This window comes from Salvelinus fontinalis, chromosome 42 (genome assembly GCF_029448725.1).
Source record: "Salvelinus fontinalis isolate EN_2023a chromosome 42, ASM2944872v1, whole genome shotgun sequence".
NCBI lineage: Eukaryota > Metazoa > Chordata > Actinopteri > Salmoniformes > Salmonidae > Salvelinus > Salvelinus fontinalis.
In genome coordinates this window covers 20,043,506-20,056,791 of record NC_074706.1, presented here as the reverse complement: position 1 = coordinate 20,056,791, position 13,286 = coordinate 20,043,506, and positions in this window count along the sequence as shown.

The window sequence follows — 13,286 nt, the reverse complement described above, 5'->3', positions numbered from 1 at the left end:
CTGTACCTGTTAGGATTTATGTTTATGCATTATGGCCCGCTACCATATTGTTTGAAGATGAATATTGTTTTGTTACACACACACAAACAATGCAGATGTGTGTAAAGATTGAGCAACATAGAGTGCCTTGATGCAAAAGCTGTGGTCAATCTGGAGAGCGGAGGGGTGCATATCTCCAGGCCAGCCAGGGAGGGTAGGACACTGTAGCATCGGGAGCGGCACAAGACGGATCTAATCTACCCAACGACCAGATGCGGACAGATGAGAGCACCAAGAGACTGGGACAAGTCTGAGACTGTGAAGAGAAGAGTCTGGGCTGCAGACTGGATCCCTGACTGGAGCCTCTGTCTATCTGATGACCACCAGGACTGAGGTTGTTCAGTCCACCTGTCCACTGGTTGTGTTCTGTGTGGTGGTGGAGTCTCTGTCCCTTGTGGTTCGGTCCTGGTTCTGACTCGGGAAGGAAGAGCAACGGCTTCTGATCCAGGGTCAGGATTTGTGACCAGCCGCTTTAGAGTCTCTTCGCCAGCATGGATTGCAGACTAATAACAAATGGGCATTTCCATGTAAAAGGATCCATGAGCACCAACACGTGAAAATCATAGGATCATGTCAAATTGGGTGTCAAATGAAAGGTAAGAGTCTATATTTTTGGGAAATGTAGGCATATATACATATTTCAACCATTTTATATACAAAAAATAGGAATAAGCAAAGGCTTTGATTGCTGGTCAAACAGATGAAAAAGGGGACTTAGACAACACCTACCATAAAAATACTTAAAAGATATTAGAAATAGATGAAAACACAATAATGTAGCAGTAAAGACCCCTGCCAACTAATATCATCACATATTTCGTTTTGGAGAAATGATTTGTAATTCTGTCATTTTCAAAAAGTTGTCAACATACTGGACACTGAGTATACAAAACATTAAGAACACCTGCTCTTTCCATGACATAGCTTTCACCTAGATTCACTTGGTCAGTCTATGATCTTTTATTGATGTCACCTGTTAAATCCACTTCAATCAGTGTAGATGAAGGGGAGGAGATAGGTTAAATAAGGATTTTTAAGCCTTGAGACAATTGAGACATGGATTGTGTATGTATGCCATTCAGAGGGTGAATGGGCATGACAAAAAATATAAATGCCTTTGAACAGGGTAGCCAGGCACACCGGTTTATGTCAAGAACTGTAACGCTGCTGGGTTTTTCACACTCAACAGTTTCCCATGTGTATCAAGAATGTTCCACCACCCAAAGAACATCCAGCTAACGTGACACAACTGTGGGAAGCATTGAAGTCAACATGGGTCAGCATCCCTGTGGAACCCTTTTGACACCTCAATATTAGGAAGGTGTTCCGAATGTTTGGTATACTTAGTGTATTACATCACATTAAGGTGTAGGACGTTTACTGTATTACAGGGAACAATAGCAAGTCTATTTTGCTCCAGAGAAGTAGCTCATTGTTCCCTTGTTGGCGCATACACTAGCCTAGCTTCGAACTAACGTCAGTTAGCTATCAAGCTAGCCAGGTTATCTCAGCAGCTTGAACACAGCTCACAGCCCTTGTGGCTAGGACTACGAATTGTCCTGGGAGTGTGGCTGTTTGAATCCCTGCTGTTTGTTGCTGTTCCCATCTGCCTTGTGACCTGCGCTGTCTGGAACTGTGAGGAGTAACAGCGTACCTATGTTGCTATCATTACAAAGACCAAAGCCGGTGGAAGTACCGTTGAGGACAGTTGTGTTTGAACGATCTTTTAAACTAACAAAAATAGTTTGACAAGCAGTTGTTACAACAACAATAAAATAACTTCAAGTGTTGTGTCGAAATACCGTCAACTAACAAAAGAATGGATGATCTGACCAGAGAGGTCAAGGACATGAAGAACAGTTTGCAGTTCTCACAGGGTCAGCTCGATGAGTTTAAACAAGAGAACAGCAAGATGACAGCAATCTGTAATTCATTTTTGAGAGGACATCAGTTCTGTATGTGAATCCATGATAAATCATATTATCTCGAGGGACAATCAAGGTGGAACAACGTTGTGGACGGAATTGCAGAATCCCCAAGAGACCTGGACGGAGTCTAAGGACAAAGTGAGTGAAATGATCACTGAGAAACTAAAGATGGACCACAAGAAGATTGAGGGGGAGCACACCCACAGGACTGGGAAACCCATCACCGGCCCAGGTGACAAGTGGTCAGGTTCCTGAGGTTCAAGGACAAGGTAGCTGTTCTGGAAAGAGCCTAAACGTGAGAGGAATGTACATCTTCCTCAACTAGGACTATCCTGAAGCTGTGCACCAGAAGAGGAAATAACTTATCCCAGCCATGAAAGCTGTCAGAACTTGTGGGGACATTGCTTACATCCGCCATGACAAGCTCAATGTCCACCCTCTCTCCCAAAAGCCTGGAAGGGATGAGAGAGCCAAGCCTGAGGGTTCATAGCTTCAACTCCGCAGCACACACACACACACGTACACAAACCAAATGATTTATGGACTGCTGAATAATGTTTTTACTTTCACTTGCTTTGTTTGTTATTTTCCATATTATGTTTGTCAGGTCTCTCCAAAAGGAGATGTGGGTGTAGAGTCAGGCGCAGGAGAAAGCAAGTTTCCGAAAAGGGCGTTTAATAAACAAGGTCCAAAGAACAGGAAAAACAGGACTACAACAGTAGCCTCAAACCACCTGTACAACAGAACCTAAAAACGCACCCCAAAACTGAATGACATCAAACGAAACAATCCCGCACAAAACCCGGAAGAAATGGCGAGATTTAAATACCCCCCCCCCTAATTAACCAAATAGAACACAGGTGACACACAAGACAGACATAACCAAAGAAAAGGAAAAAGGATCGGTGGCAGCTAGTAGACCGGCGACTACGACTGCCGAGCGCCACCCGAACAGGGAGAGGAGCCACCTTCAGTGGAAGTCGTGACAATGTCTATCTCTGATCATCTACCCAGGTAATATATGTAGCCTTAGAAATAATGTTAATAAACTCAGTAACTTTCTAACATCAGATAACATTCATACATTAGCCATTTCTGAGACTTAGGTAATTCCTTTGATGATACAGCAGAAGCAATACAAGGATAACATCTATAGAAGAGACAGGAATGCCCATGGGGGAGGTGTTGCTGTATACATTCAGAGTCATATCCCTGTAACGCTTAGAGAAGATCTCATATCAAGTGTTGCTGAAGTGTTGTGCTGGTCATGCTGGTCATTTATGAACATTTGAACATCTTGGCCATGTTCTGTTATAATCTCCACCCGGCACAGCCAGAAGAGGACTGGCCACCCCTCATAGCCTGGTTCCTCTCTAGATTTCTTCCTAGGTTTTGGCCTTTCTAGGGAGTTTTTCCTAGCCGCCGCGCTTCTACACCTACATCGCTTCCCGTTTGGGGTTTTAGGCTGGGTTTCTGTACAGCACTTTGAGATATTAGCTGATGTATGAAGGGCTATATAAAATAAACTTGATTTGATTTGTGGTTCCAGGTTCACCTACCTCATCTAAAGCTTATTATTTTAGGGTGTTATAGGCCACCAAGTACTAACAGTCAGTATCTAGATAATGTGGTGAAATGCTTGATAGCTTGTGATGTAAACAGAGAGGGCTACTTCCTTGGGGACCTGAATATTGACTGGTTTTCATCAAGAGGAAGCTTCTCTGTAACCAGTGGCTGTAATCTGGTTCAGGTTATTAATCAACCTACCACAGTGTTTACAAACACTACAGGAACTGTATAATCCTCATGTAATGATCACATTTTTACTAATACTGTAGAACTATATTCTAAAGCTATATTCGTACCCATTGGATGCACACAATATAGTGGCAATATCAAGGAAAGCAAAGGTTCCAAAAGCTGGAGATCATACACAAATATTTGTAAGAAGCATCCAGATGCTGCATTTGATGAATATATGAAATTGCTTCTTCCAATTATTAACACACATGCAGCAGTTAAGAAACGGACTGTTCGAACTGTTATGGCTCCATGGGTTGATGAGGAATTAAAAAACTGTATGGATGAAAGAGATGGGGGTTGAAAGGAGTGGCTAATAAGTCTGGCTGCCTGCAATCTGACTGGCTGACTGCAAATTGAGAAATTATGTGAGACAAAGAAGAAGAAACTTTATTATGAGGCCAAGATCAATGATATAAAGAATTATAGAAAACAAACTTTAGTACTTTAAATTATGGGCAGAAATACAAATTCAACTCCATCTTTCCTCAAATCAGATTGGCAACATCAAATGCTTTTGTGATGAATAACCAACCATTTTAATGATTACTTCATTGGCAAAGTGGGCAAACTTAGGCAGGAAATGCCAAGAACGAACAGTAAACCATCGTATTCATGTATAAAAAACAAGTAATGAAAAGAAAACATTCTAAGTGTGAATTTTGTTACTGTGAGAGAGGTGGAAAAAACTATTGTTATTGATCAATATTTGTCCTCGGGCCTGGTGGTAGGCCAAAGTCATTCCACTACCCAAGAATGGTAAAGTGGCCTTTACTGGTTTTAACAGCCGACCTATCAGCTTGCTGCCAGTTCTTAGCAAACTGTTGGAAAAAATGATGTTTGACCAATATAGACTTTCAGAATTCTTATAAACTTCTTATGGGTATATGGGTACTGTCCCACCTGGCCAACATCTGGTGAAATTGCAGAGCGCCAAATTCAAAAACAGAAATACTCATAATAAAAATTCATAAAACATACAAGTGTTATACATCGGCTTAAAAATTAACTTCTTGTTAATCCAACCGCGGTGTCAGATTTCGAAAAGGCTTTACGGCGAAAGCATACCATGCGATTATCTGAGGACAGCGCCCAGCACACAAAACATTACAAACAGTTACCAGCCAAGTATTGGAGTTACAAAAGTCAGAAATAGCGATAAAATTAATCACTTACCTTTGATGTTCTTCATATGGTTGCACTCACAAGACTCCCAGTTTCACAATAAATGTTTGTTTTGTTCGATAAAGTCCCTCTTTATATCCAAAAACCTCAGTTTTGTTGGCACGTTTTGTTCAGTAATCCTATGGCTCAAAGGCAGTCACAACAGGCAGACGAAAAATCCAAAAAGTATCAGTAAAGTTCGTAGAAACATGTCAAACGATGTTTATAATCAATCCTCAGGTTGTTTTAGTCATAATAATCAATAATATTTCAACCGGACAATAGCTTCGTCAATATAAAAGAAAAACAAGAAAGGCGCGCTCTCGGTCGTGCACAGCAAACAGGTCTGGGGACTTTCCACTATCCACTTACTCAGAGTGGTCTTACTCCCTCATTTTTCAGAATACAAGCCTGAAACAATTTCTAAAGACTGTTGACATCTAGTGGAAGCCATAGGAAGTGCAATTTGAGTCCTAAGTCACGGGATACTGTATAGGCATTCAATATAAAACTACAAGCATAAAAAAATCCCACTTCCTGGATGGATTTTCCTCAGGTTTTTGCCTGCCAGCTCTGTTATACTCACAGACATTATTTTAACAGTTTTGGAAACTTTAGATTGTTTTCTATCCAAATCAATTACTACCAAGTATATGCATATCCTAGCAGTCAAATCAGTCATCCGGAGGTGAAAATAGTGCCCCCAACCCTAGTGAGGTTTTAAAGAGAAGGGCACTCAACATGTACTAGACTGACACAAATGACTGATGATTTGTTAAAAATAAATTGATAACAAGAATGTGAGAGCTATACTGTTAGATTTCAGTGCAACCTTTGATGATTCAACCCTATATGTGTCAGCAACCACATACAGTGAAATCACTGCAACCCTAAACATAGAGTTGCGGTCAGTTTTAGAATGGGTGACCAATAATAAACTGGTCCCGACATATCTACAGTATTATACAGCGCACAGGAGCTTGGTGGTACCTTAATTGGGGAGGGCAGGCTTGTGGTAATAGCTGTAGCTAATGGAATAACCAATCCAGCCATTATTATGAGCCATCCTCCCCTCAGCAGCCTCCTCTGATACAGATGCATGATTGCAAGGAACTCCCTTCCATCTCATATAGCGCAAGTTAACAGCAAAAATGGTTTCAAAAAAACAAATAATGCAACACCTCACGTTACAACAGCTCTCCCCCATGTGACCAACTTTGTGTGTATGTACTGAAATGTACAGTGACTTCAGAAAGTATTCATACCTCTTGGCTTATTCCACATTGTTGTTACAGCCTGAATTCAAAATGGATTAAAAATAACAATTCTCACCCATCTACAGTCGTGGCCAAAAGTTTTGAGAATGACACAAATATTCATTTTCACAAAGTCTGCCACCTCAGTTTGTATGATGGCAATTTGCATATACTCCAGAATGTTATTAAGAGTGATCAGATGAATTGTAATTAATTGCAAAGTCCCTCTTTGCCATGCAAATGAACTGAATCCCCCCAAAAAACATTTCCACTGCATTTCCCTAACCTGGTGGTCCCAGCCCGCACGACCCACGTGGAGTTCCAGGTCTCCGGTAGCCTCTGGAACTGCCGATCTGCGGCCAACAAGGCAGAGCTCATCTCAGCCTATGCGTCCCTCCAGTCCCTCGACTTCTTGGCACTGACGGAAACATGGCTCACCACAGATAACACTGCTACTCCTACTGCTCTCTCTTCGTCTGCCCACGTGTTCTCGCACACCCCGAGAGCTTCTGGTCAGCGGGGTGGTGGCACCGGGATCCTCATCTCTCCCAAGTGGTCATTCTCTCTTTCTCCCCTTACCCATCTGTCTATCGCCTCCTTTGAATTCCATGCTGTCACAGTTACCAGCCCTTTCAAGCTTAACATCCTTATCATTTATCGCCCTCCAGGTTCCCTTGGAGAGTTCATCAATGAGCTTGATGCCTTGATAAGCTCCTTTCCTGAGGACGGCTCACCTCTCACAGTTCTGGGTGACTTTAACCTCCCCATGTCTACCTTTGACTCATTCCTCTCTGCCTCCTTCTTTCCACTCCTCTCCTCTTTTGACCTCACCCTCTCACCTTCCCCCCCTACTCACAAGGCAGGCAATACGCTTGACCTCATCTTTACTAGATGCTGTTCTTCCACTAACCTCATTGCAACTCCCCTCCAAGTCTCCGACCACTACCTTGTATCCTTTTCCCTCTCGCTCTCATCCAACACTTCCCACACTGCCCCTACTCGGATGGTATCGCGCCGTCCCAACCTTCGCTCTCTCTCCCCCGCTACTCTCTCCTCTTCCATCCTATCATCTCTTCCCTCTGCCCAGACCTTCTCCAACCTATCTCCTGATTCTGCCTCCTCAACCCTCCTCTCCTCCCTTTCTGCATCCTTTGACTCTCTATGTCCCCTATCCTCCAGGCCGGCTCGGTCCTCCCCTCCCGCTCCGTGGCTCGACGACTCATTGCGAGCTCACAGAACAGGGCTCCGGGCAGCCGAGCGGAAATGGAGGAAAACTCACCTCCCTGCGGACCTGGCATCCTTTCACTCCCTCCTCTCTACATTTTCCTCTTCTGTCTCTGCTGCTAAAGCCACTTTCTACCACTCTAAATTCCAAGCATCTGCCTCTAACCCTAGGAAGCTCTTTGCCACCTTCTCCTCCCTCCTGAATCCTCCCCCCCCCCCCCCCCCCTCCCTCTCTGCAGACGACTTCGTCAACCATTTTGAAAAGAAGGTCGACGACATCCGATCCTCGTTTGCTAAGTCAAACGACACCGCTGGTTCTGCTCACACTGCCCTACCCTGTGCTTTGACCTCTTTCTCCCCTCTCTCCCCAGATGAAATCTCGCGTCTTGTGACGGCCGGCCGCCCAACAACCTGCCCGCTTGACCCTATCCCCTCCTCTCTTCTCCAGACCATTTCCGGAGACCTTCTCCCTTACCTCACCTCGCTCATCAACTCATCCTTGACCGCTGGCTACGTCCCTTCCGTCTTCAAGAGAGCGAGAGTTGCACCCCTTCTGAAAAAACCTACACTCGATCCCTCCGATGTCAACAACTACAGACCAGTATCCCTTCTTTCTTTTCTCTCCAAAACTCTTGAACGTGCCGTCCTTGGCCAGCTCTCCTGCTATCTCTCTCAGAATGACCTTCTTGATCCAAATCAGTCAGGTTTCAAGACTAGTCACTCAACTGAGACTGCTCTTCTCTGTATCACGGAGGCGCTCCGCACTGCTAAAGCTAACTCTCTCTCCTCTGCTCTCATCCTTCTAGACCTATCGGCTGCCTTCGATACTGTGAACCATCAGATCCTCCTCTCCACCCTCTCCGAGTTGGGCATCTCCGGCGCGGCCCACGCTTGGATTGCGTCCTACCTGACAGGTCGCTCCTACTAGGTGGCGTGGCGAGAATCTGTCTCCTCACCACGCGCTCTCACCACTGGTGTCCCCCAGGGCTCTGTTCTAGGCCCTCTCCTATTCTCGCTATACACCAAGTCACTTGGCTCTGTCATAACCTCACATGGTCTCTCCTATCATTGCTATGCAGACGACACACAATTAATCTTCTCCTTTCCCCCTTCTGATGACCAGGTGGCGAATCGCATCTCTGCATGTCTGGCAGACATATCAGTGTGGATGACGGATCACCACCTCAAGCTGAACCTCGGCAAGACGGAGCTGCTCTTCCTCCCGGGAAAGGACTGCCCGTTCCATGATCTCGCCATCACGGTTGACAACTCCATTGTGTCCTCCTCCCAGAGCGCTAAGAACCTTGGCGTGATCCTGGACAACACCCTGTCGTTCTCAACTAACATCAAGGCGGTGGCCCGTTCCTGTAGGTTCATGCTCTACAACATCCGCAGAGTACGACCCTGCCTCACACAGGAAGCGGCGCAGGTCCTAATCCAGGCACTTGTCATCTCCCGTCTGGATTACTGCAACTCGCTGTTGGCTGGGCTCCCTGCCTGTGCCATTAAACCCTTACAACTCATCCAGAACGCCGCAGCCCGTCTGGTGTTCAACCTTCCCAAGTTCTCTCACGTCACCCCGCTCCTCCGCTCTCTCCACTGGCTTCCAGTTGAAGCTCGCATCCGCTACAAGACCATGGTGCTTGCCTACGGAGCTGTGAGGGGAACGGCACCTCAGTACCTTCAGGCTCTGATCAGGCCCTACACCCAAACAAGGGCACTGCGTTCATCCACCTCTGGCCTGCTCGCCTCCCTACCACTGAGGAAGTACAGTTCCCGCTCAGCCCAGTCAAAACTGTTCGCTGCTCTGGCACCCCAATGGTGGAACAAACTCCCTCACGACGCCAGGACAGCGGAGTCAATCACCACCTTCCGGAGACACCTGAAACCCCACCTCTTCAAGGAATACCTAGGATAGGATAAAGCAATCCTTCTGCCCCCCCCCCCCCTTAAAAGATCTAGATGCACTATTGTAAAGTGGCTGCTCCACTGGATGTCATAAGGTGAATGCACCAATTTGTAAGTCGCTCTGGATAAGAGCGTCTGCTAAATGACTTAAATGTAAATGTAAATGCATTTCAGCCCTGCCACAAAAGGACCAGCTGACATCATGTCAGTGATTCTCTCGTTAACACAGGTGTGAGTGTTGACGAGGACAAGGCTAGAGATCACTCTGTCGTGCTGATTGAGTTCGAATAACAGACTGGAAGCTTCAAAAGGAGGGTGGTGCTTGGAATCATTGTTCTTTCTCTGTCAACTATGGTTACCTGCAAGGAAACATGTGCCGTCATCATTGCTTTACACAAAAAAGGGCTTCACAGGCAAGGATATTGCTGCCAGTAAGATTGCACCTAAATCAACCATTTATCGGATCATCAAGAACTTCAAGGTGGTAGGTTCAATTGTTGTGAAGAACGCTTCAGGGCGCCCAAGAAAGTCCAGCAAGCGCCAGGACTGTCTCCTAAAGTTGATTCAGCTGCGGGATCGGGCACCACCAGTACAGAGCTTGCTCAGGAATGGCAGCAGGCAGGTGTGCGTGCGAGGTGAAGACTTTTGGAGGATGAACTGGTGTCAAGAAGGGCAGCAAAGAAGCCACTTCTCTCCATAAAAAACATCAGGGACAGACTGATATTCTGCAAAAGGTACAGGGATTGGACTGCTGAGGACTGGGGTAAAGTCATTTTCTCTGATGAATCCCTTTTCCGATTGTTTGGGGCATCCAGAAAAAAGCTTGTCCGGAGAAGACAAGGTGAGCGTTACCATCACTCCTGTGTCATGCCAACACTCCAAGCATTGATTATGCAAGAATGGGCTGCCATCAGTCAGGTTTTGGCCCAGAAGTTAAGTGACAGCATGCATGGGCGGATTGCAGAGGTCTTGAAAAAGAAGGGTCAACACTGCAAATATTGACTCTTTGCATCAACCCCATGTAATTGTCAATAAAAGCCGTTGACACTTATGAAATACTTGTAATTATACTTCAGTATTTCATAGTAACATCTGACAAAAAATCTCTAAAGACACTGAAGCAGCAAACTTTGTGGAAATTAATATTTGTGTCATTCTCAAAACTTTTGGCCACGACTGTACACACAATACTCCATAATTACAAAGTGAAAACGTATATTATTATTTTTTTAGCAAATTTATTAAAATTGAAATACAGAATTATCTAATTGACATAAGTATTCACACCCCTTTGCTGATACTCCTGAAGAAACGGTACATTTCAGCATCCTTGAGATGTCACTACAACTCAATTGGAGTCCTCCTGTAGCCAATTCAATTGTTTGGACATGATTTAGAAAAAAACACACCTGCCTATATTCAGGTCCCACAGTTGACCCCACAGTTGGCAGTGCATCTCAGAGCAAAATCTATACTATGAAGTCCAAGGAACTGTCTGTAGATCCCCGAGATAGAATTGGAGTTTCTCCCAATGGGTGTTTCTCCCATTCTTCTCTGAAAATCCTCTCAAGCTCTGTCTGGTTGGATGGGGAGCATCACTGCAAAGCTATTTTCAGGTCTCTCCAGAGATGTCCGATCGGGTTCAAGTCCGGGCTCTGGCTGGGCCACTCAAGGACATTCAGAGACTTGTCCGGAAGCCACTCGTGCATTGTCTTGGCTGTGTACTTAGGGTCGTTGTCCTGTTGGAAAGTGAACCTTCGCCCCAGTCTGAGGTCCTGAAAGCTCTGGAGCAGGTTTTCATCAAGGATCTCTCTTACTTCACTCGGTTCATCTTTCCCTCGATCCTGACTAGTGTCTCAGTCCCTGCCGCTGAAAAACATCCCCCACAGCATGATGCTGCCACCAACATGCTTCACCAGAGGGATGGTGCCAGGTTTCCTCCAGACATGACGCTTGGCATTCAGGCCAAAGAGTTCAATCTTGGTTTCATCAAACCAGAGACTCTTGTTTTTCATGGTCTGAGAGTCCTTAAGGTGCCTTTTGGCAAACTCCAAGCGGGCTGTCGTGTGGCTTTTACTGAAGAGTGGCTTCTGTCTGGCTATTCTATATTTAAAGCCTGATCGGTGGAGTGCTGCAGAGATTGTTGCCCTTCTGGAAGGTTCTCCCATTTCTCAGTTTGGCCGGGCGGCCAGTTCTAGGAAGAATGTTGGTGGTTCTAAATTTCTTCCATTTAAGAATGATGGAGGCCACTGTGTTCTTGGGGACCTTCAATGCTGCAGACATTTTTTTTGGACACCATTCCTCAGATCTGTGCCTCGACACAATCCTGTCTCAGAGCTCTACGGATAATTCCTTCGACCTCATTGCTTGGTTTTTGCTCTGACATGCACTGTCAACTGTGGGACCTTAAATAGACAGGTGTGTGCCTTTCCAAATCATGTCCAATCAATTGAATTTACCACAGGTGGACGCCAAACAAGTTGTAGAAACATCTCAAAGATGATCAAAGGAAACATGAATCACCTGAGCTCAATTACAAGCCTCATAGCAAACGGTCTGAAAACGTATGTAAATAAGGAATCTGCTTTTTTTTTTTAATTAATTTGCAAACTTTTCTCTTTTTTTCACCCCTTTTTTCTCCCCAATTTCGTGGTATTCAATTGGTAGTTACAGTCTTGTCTCATCGCTGCAACCCTCGTACGGACTCGGGAGAGGCGAAGGTCGAGAGCCATGCGTCCTCCGAAACACAACCCAACCAAGCCGCACTGCTTCTTGACACAGTGCCCATTTAACCCGGAAGCCAGCCGCAGCAATGTGTCGGAGGAAACACCGTACACCTGGCGACCGTGTCAGCGTGCACTACGCCTGGCCCGCCAAAGGAGTCGCTAGTGCGCGATGGTACAAGGATATCCCTGCCGACCAAACCCTCCCCTAACCCGGACGACACTGGGCCAATTGTGCAAAACCCAATGGGTCTCCTGGTCACGGCCGGCTGCGACAGAGCCTGGACTCGAACTCAGAATCTCTAGTGGCACAGCCTTAGACCACTGCGCCACTCGGGAGGCCCGACATTTCCAAACATTTCTAAAAACCTGTTTTCGCTTTGTCATTATGGGGTGTGTAGATTGATGAGGAAAATATTTTATTTAATACATTTTAGAATAAAGCTGTAACGTAACAAAATGTGTAAAAAAGTCAAGGGGTCTGAATACTTTCCACTTAACTCTTCTGTGATGTCCAAACTTGTGAAACGTAGATGTACAGTTGAAGTCGGACGTTTACATACACCGTAGCTAAATACATTTAAACTCAGTTTTTCACAATTCCTGACATTTTATCCCAGTAAACATTCCCTGTCTTAGGTCAGTTAGGATCACCACTTTCTTTCAAGAATGTTAAATGCCAGAATAATAGTAGAGAGAATGATTTACTTCAGCTTTTATTTTCTTTCATCAAATTCCCAGTGGGTAAGAAGTTTACATACACTCAATTAGTATTTGGTAGCATTGCCTATAAATTGCTTAACTTGGGTCAAACGTTTCAGGTAGCCTTCCACAAGCTTCCCACAATAGAGCTGGTGTAACTGAACGAGGTTTGTAGGCCTTGCTCACACATGCTTTTTCAGTTCTGCCCACAAACTTTCTATAGAATTGAGGTCAGGCTTTGCGACCAAGCTTTAACTTCCTGACTGATGTCTTGAGATGTTTCTTCAATATAGCCACATAATTTCCCTCCCTCATGATGCCATCTATTTTGTGAAGTGCACCAGTCCCTCCTGCAGCAAAGCACCCCCACAACATGATGCTGCCACCCTCGTGCTTCACGGTTGGGATGGTGTTCTTCAGCTTGCAAGCCTGCCCCCTTTTTCTTCCAAACATAACGATGGTCATTATGGCCAAACAGTTCTATTTTTGTTTCATCAGACCAAAGGACATTTATCCAAAAAGTACGATATTTGTCCCCATGT